The following is a 7749-nucleotide window of genomic DNA, read 5'->3' on the forward strand; positions in this document are numbered from 1 at the left end:
ACGTGAGATGGATTTGAGCTTGAGGGGGAGTGTTGAGATATCAAGCTCTCCTGGATGACTATCATTTATGTCACCGCCTATGTTAGTTGTACTCGTGGTGTAGTTAGACTACCACATATGTTTTTGGTTTGGGTTCACATATGAACCACGTATTCTAGGTTTTGACATATAGGGTATTTCCCTCTTCTATTGTATTGTTGTTGTGTGCAAAAGTGAAGAAAGGCTTCACCCTCCAACCTTGTGTCCTCTCTCTTTTGTGTGTAGTGAAGAAAGCTAAACTTGAGTCTCCTATCTCTTTCCCTTATTCTTTAGAAGATGACCCTCTGTCCTTGAAGGCACATTTTGTATCTAGATTTTGTATATTATTGCACTATTGAGTAAATTTTCCTTGTTTATGATTTTACTGTTCATTTCAATGTATATAATGGATTCTATCAAATCCTAGAGGAATTTCACCATGGTGTAGAAGACAAAAGTGTATGAGATGCCACAATGACCCCAAAAAGCCCAAAACCTACCACCATGGTGTGAATTTGGGCATTCTAGGAGACCCAAAATGCCAAAATTTGTGCCATGGTGGGTTTTGGGCTTTTTGGGGTCCTTGTGGCATCTCAGACACTTTTGTCTTCTGTGCCACAATGAATTTCCTCTAGGATTTGACAAAACTGATAATACTAGTAGTGCCTAGAACTATCAAAGAGCATTAAATTGGTTTTGAATTTATCCTAAAAAGTAATAGATAAAGAAATGAAATCAAAATTAATATATAGTCTTTGACATGAAAGATGTTGAAATTATACATCATTTTATTACATTATGATAGGTTGAATATGTGTTTTCATGGTTGAAATGTCAATTTATGTCAAATCGAGGTGGAATTTCACCATGCCACAAAATGCAAATGTGTCTAGGACATCGCAAGGAGCCCAGAATGCCCAAAACCTACCACAGGAAAAATTTGGGCATTCTGTCCCTCTAGAATTCCCAAATTTGCACCGTGGTGGGTTTTGGGCATTCTGGAAAACCTAGTGGTAATAGCACTAACATGGTCCTCTCCTACTGCCAATGATGTAGTTGTTACCCATCAATGCATTGCCACCGTGAATGTTTGATCCAAATGCATTGACAAGAGCCAGGCGGTGCACCAAAATGACCTGGTTGGCACTTGGAGTAATGTTGGAGTACTCGATAGCACACGACAATGCCTTGCATTTCAATAGCTCCATAGGCTTATACTATAGAAAAATTTTCCTTCCTTAGAGTAAACGTCCAAGGATTGACGAATGATCTTAAAACACTTGTCTTTAAGAGGTGGCTAAGAAGTAGTGGTATTAGACTAGACTTTCCCACCCTTCAGGAGGTTAAAGTGGAAGGGGAGAAGCTTAGGTGGCACCTAAAACAAATAGACAAAAGATGAATTTGATTCATTAAAGACCATGATGAAGGTAGAGGAGGTGCAACTTTGGGAGTTGTTGATCATTTGAGCCAGGCTATTGGTAGGGTCCAGCCTCTTTTTGTAAGCAATGGGATAAGAATTGACTTTAACCATGGTAAAATTTCCTTTCAAATTTTCTATGTCTACACCCCAAATTTGGGATAGAACTCTATTATGGTATGAAAAAATAGTGCAAGTAAACATGATTTTACTAAGGGATTTCAATATGGTTGAGTTTAGAAATGAAAGATGCCATGGGCTTGGCAATGCCATTAGGGGTAGCAAGCTGACTGTGTAGAATTAACTTAAAAGAATCTTTTGAATTGTTGGACATCTTGAAAGACACTTCTTTCACATGGTCCTATAACCAAATAGGCCAAAATCATAGAAAACCAGAATAGACAAAGCTTATATATCAAGAGCAATTTTAGATGAAGCCATATGTTGCAAAAGCAATGCCTTATTGTCTCTCCCATTCTTGGACCACAAACCCAGCTTGGTTTACTCTAGAGAAAGGGGATGGTAGAAGAGCTAGAACATGGTTCAAAGATTCCTTATGTTCAAAACAAAGTAACCAATATCTACCACAAAGGCTTTAGAGGCACTGCTAGTATTACTAACAAGTGGATGAGAGCCACAAAAAGAACCAAGGTCTTTCTTAGAGCCATTAAGAAGAGAGTAGATAACACACGAGTCAAGAGGAGATAGGATCTTGAGGAACAGATCAAAACTCTTGAGGAAGACCCAACCAAGCAAGGTTAGATATGCTTGAAGACTTGTAAGGCATCACTTTGAGTAGAAACTCTAATAGAAGTGTCTCAAGCTAAAATTTATGCAAGGGAATGGTTGGTAGGGAAAGGAGATCATGCTAATGAGTACATGTTTAGGATCCTTAGAAAGAAGCACATGTAGGAGACTCTAGAGTGTTTCGAGAATAGGATAGCCAAATAGTTTTAGACTTGAAGGAGATCATGAAAATCGTCACTTCTGATTTCCAATGCCTTCTTGGAGAACCAAAGATAATCACCAAAGAAAATTCTAGGGCTAGATACTTATGCCGTAATGTAAGGAAAAAATGATGGCCAGCTTTGATGCATATTTTTTGGATAGAGAGCTGACACTAGAGGAACTAAAGGGAGTTGTTGACCAAATGACATAGGGAAAAACCCTATGGGAAGATGGTTTACTAGTTTAATTTTATCAGGTTCTCTGAGATACAATAGGCCCCTAACTTTTAAAGATATGGGAGGAGTCTTTGGAAAGAGGGTAGACCCAAGAATAAACACAGATATGGATAAAGCTAGTCTCGAAAGGAGGGCCAAAGGATGAGCTAAAGAATTGGCAACCCTTAACAATGATTAACATCAACTATAAGATTTTTGCAAAGGCATTGGCCTCTAGACTCAAGGATAAGATGCAAGTATGGATCAAGGAAGAACAAAAAGGGTAAATTAAGGAGAGACACATTTTGGAGGCAAACCTGACACTTTGGAGGGGCTAGAATATGCAAAGGAAACTTAGCAAGAAATTTGCTTCCTAAAAGTTACTTTTGATAGAGCTTACAATAGAATGGATTGGGAATTCATTGTTTCTTCTCTACAGGACATGGGGGTCAGTATTAACTTTATATTCTTTGTAGATATTATGCTTCAGTAGGCCAAAGGAAAGGTTGAGATAAATGAGAAAACCTCCTCTCCACTTGTGCTAAAGAGTCTGTCAGACAGGGTTGTATGCTTGCCCCATGCTTTTTGCTATTGACGCTATAGGTTGGGTAATATAGGATGGGGTCAACATGGGTACTATCAATGGTATCCAAGTTCAAGGAGGAGATGCTCAGATTATACCAACAATTTGCTGATGATACTAATCTAACACCCCGTAACGACATCCAGTCGGTAGAAAACGTTCTGAGATGCTTAGAAGTTTTTTGTTGTCCTTCTCAATCTCCAAGATCAACCATGAAAAGATGGGAATTTTTGGCATGATCATGCACATTCCCCAGTAAGCCCTCAGCGTGAGGCATAGTTCCCCTCAGCATGAGGCACATTCGACAGTAAGTACTCAGTACAAGGCAGTCCCATTGACATTAGCTCAGTTTGATTCTCATGATGCATAGCCATATTCTTCATGCATGGATCCGACTCCATTTACTATCACATCAGATGCAAACACGCAACAAGAGTTCATCATTGAACATGCAATCTTACAGCAAGTGAGTCCTCAATACAAGGCACTAACATCTCCAGCCACATGCTAAGATTTATGCCACTGTGCATTCAGCTCTTCAGGTGATTCCATTCTAGCATCCATCATTGATTCTTTCACCTCTAACATAGAGCACACCATGGACACAATAGTTCCTACCAGGAGTACAGATCAGTAGATTAGTCTTCAAGACATTCTAGCATCGATGCAGTCATGCTGCATTGCACCACCCTTGGATCCAATGATCACCAACTCTTTCTATCAGCATATCATTCCTCAGCATGAGGATATGTATCCATCAGTGTGGTCCTACCCTAGTGCAGTGGACATCATCAGGTTCAACCAGGTATGTCTTTTCTCTGAGCATTTTGGTCTGAGCACATTTTTCTGAGCATGGCCTATATTGTGATTTCGTAGACAATTTTATCATAACATCACACACCATTTAGTCATAAAACTACCCCAAGAAGATACTATATACATTTCTACCCCACAAAGATGCCGCTAACATCACACACCCTTTAGTCATAAAAGTACCCCACAAAGATGCTATATACATTTAATTACATTTCTTTCCGATAGTATTTAGGGCTTATAATATCCCTTTATTCACAAAACTACTTTTCATGTCTACTTCATTTCAACACCCTCCACCTATATCATCCATCATTCATACTATCATGATAGATAGTGATTTATCGATGAAATGATTGCAAGTCACATGGTGAAGAATTTAGGGTGCAAATTTGCATGCATCTATGCCGAAACATTTATTAGTTGCATCAAGGAGATACTTTAAGATTCAATTCACCATGATGATCATTTGTACACAACTCATAATTTTGACATGCAAACCTTAACTAAGATATGACATGATTGTCACATCTCTAGCAAATAGAAAAAGTTTTATGAAACCAACATGCTCAAAATTGAATATGTGATATTGAGATTAATATTCATGGGTACTCACATGATGTACTAATAGTTCTTCAATATGATTACTACATCTCTAGCAAATGAAATAGGTGCAAGACACCATAAAAGTTATGCATGTTCAATACTAGGGCATCACAAGCAAAATTAATTGCTTGAAGGGAAAAACTCATGTCAAATCACTAGACTCAATCTTCTTTACTGATGTCATCCACATAGATATTGCGATGATGCCTTCTCTCTTTGATGGGGGCATTGAATGCAATGTCATTACACATCATGTCAGCCATAGCACCTGCATAAGAAGGCAAAAAGCTAAAATAGATCAATCAATATCAATGCCTCATTGATAATAATATTCTCCAACAAATAGGTTTAAAAAGATAAAAGATGAGAGTAACATACTTACTAGTCATCTGGAAGATTAACAACCATTTCCACATCTTCGGAGTCATTTAGAGTCCCATAGTTGCTTAACACATTTCCCTTTCCTTTTTGTCCATCCAAAAATGGTTGCAATATAGAATTGCAAATGTCAGGATCATTCTCAATAGATAAGCATGCTCTCCCAGAATGCACGCATGCTTGTCCCAGCACCTAAGTCCACCACATGTCTAGAAATTGGACACAACAACTCCAAGAAGTACAACATCATGCATGGAGCCTTCTCCAATGCACCTCTCCATGGAATACTCTCTCCATGTTTTTACAAGGTGGCAGATGGCTTTATATGGCAATTGCTAGTCAATGGGTAGAGAAGATTCTTAAATGGGAGTCAAATGGCATCTCGATTGGATCTACTAGTCAATGGGTGGAGAAGTTTCCTAAATGGGAGTCAGAGGGTAATGAGATGGTTGCTCCTTGGAGTCAAAGCTTATTTGCAAAGAACTTATTTGGAGGCTTTTTTTTTTAAGAAGGAATTAAGGGAACCTTTGTAGCTGTTGGAATCTCGCAAGTCTCTGGGTCTAAATCAGTTAACAACAAAGCAATGTATGGAATCTCGTAAGTCTTTGGGTCTAAATAGTTCTAAATGGGTTGACAACAAAGCAATATATAGGAAAATGATGGAGTCACTCAAAACTTGTGAACATTGGACTAATAAGTTGATAACTCTAATTCCTAAGAAAGTGAATAGATTGGTGGTCGTATAATGGAGACCTATATGTATCCCAAACTTGCCAAGGCCTTAACTTTAAGGTGAAGAAATTTCTTCTAGATTTGATGTTTTTATTAATTTGGCCCTAGATTATGCATTAGCATGTAGAGGAAGGTGTATTTCCCTTAGCTTCACCTTAGACCTGGATAAAGCTTATGATATAACCAAGTAGAATTTATTGTTTGAGGCATCCTAGAAGGAACGGTTTGGTTCTTGGTCTTGCAAAATGATTCAGATGCGCTTCTTGGTCAAGCTAAAGTTGTAGTTGTAGTGTATGAGAGAGTTTTCTTTGGAAAGGTTGGCTATAGGGTAAGGGTGCCATCTAGCTCCTCTGTTGTTTGCTCTACTCTTGTAAGCTACCTCTACAAAGAGAAGTTGGATCACCTCTTAGCAATAGTGAACAGATTTTGCAAAGTCTAGGCTCAGTTTGTAATCAAGGTAAGATCCTTTCATTTTTGTAAGGTTCAAACAAAAGACCATCGTGGCTTGACAAGTATTGCTTCACTTAGTAGAATCTAGAGGCACCTTAGTTATTAGCTAGGTGTAGTGCTGACCTTGAAACAAAGGTTTTAGTGGATGTTATCATGATTATGAAGAAACTAGCTCCTTGGAGATCAAGCATCCTCATGTGGAATGCAAGGATTATCATCCTTAATAATGTTAGCTGAACCAATCCTTGTCTCATCTTTGCATTGTGTTGCTTCTTAGAAGAGGCTACATAAAGAGTTCCATAACTTCTATGGGATAAAGAGGATGGAAGTCAAAGGTTTCATGTGATGCAGTGCTATTGTGGCTTCAAAGGGGGAGGATAAGGTGTACCCAATTTGAGACTCAAATCGCTAGCCCTAAGTAGTAAAAATGTTATTGAATACAAATCCATGGGTGGGATGTATGAGGTGGTTTTATGGGCCAAGCCGTGGGGTCAGGGCTAGTTGTTGGAATTTCAGAGGCTAGTAGGAGTAGATGTTGTCACAACTCCCATACAAGTTGAAAGGCTCAAAAAGTCTATTAGTATGCTGTGGTGGATTGTCACCAAAGGGTAAGCGTGGATTGAGAGGGGATGCTAGTCTTGAAGATTCAATCTTGGGAACCACTGGTAATGTTGAACCTACACAAGATCTGGGTTTTGCAAGATAGAGGTCTGGTCAAGTGGAAACACTTGGGGATATTGTTAGTTGCAACATGAGCTTCCTTTGAGAAAATTTGCCACATGTATCATGTCAAGCTTTCAAATAGAGTTGATCTCAGTGCTGCTTGCTATGGGGAAGGAATGGCCTACCAACTTGACATGTTTGGGAAGGATTTCCCTTTTGGAGTGGGTAACCCAAGAAGATTCAATGTTTCAATATCCTAATGTATTTATGCCAAAGGTTCGATTTTGGCTAGACTAAATAGAGTTTGAGGAATGGACATGGGTTGCTAGGTTGTGGAGGTGGAGGCTCCTACTTTTATTATGTTCCAATTTTGTTTATTTTTTCTCTACAAAAAGTTTTTCATTTTCTCTCTTTGATAGAATCTTTCAAATTTACTTCAGGTAGGTCCACAATGTTTCACCCATCTTTTATGGTTGTGTTTCATTGTCAACAGGTTTGGTTTAAGCTACAAGCTGCCATAAGGATCGATGGGCTTTGGCACCAATTATGTCTTCAAGGTCGGTTTTGATGCTGTCTATTAGGAGATGTGGCAAGGTTCCTTAGTGTTTGTCTAAGAGAGAAAGCGTTGCATTCACTCTAGTGTTGCATAATCTGGCCAATTTTTAGCATAGGAATGTGTTGAGACAAGAGGTAGACGTGATGGTATTGATGAGTAAGGCTGGTCTATATTATATGCAACACTAGATTGAACGTGTGCGTGCACACACGCACACACACATACATGCACGCACACGCACAGATGCACAGATGCACACACACACACAAACATGCACACACACGCACACGCACACACACATGCATGTGCATGCACGCACACACACACACGCACATTCATGCATGCTACATCCATCCATACATACATATGT

Source organism: Dipteris shenzhenensis, chromosome 3 (genome assembly GCF_047967505.1).
Source record: "Dipteris shenzhenensis isolate YYH24624 ecotype China chromosome 3, Dip_SZ_1.0, whole genome shotgun sequence".
NCBI lineage: Eukaryota > Viridiplantae > Streptophyta > Polypodiopsida > Gleicheniales > Dipteridaceae > Dipteris > Dipteris shenzhenensis.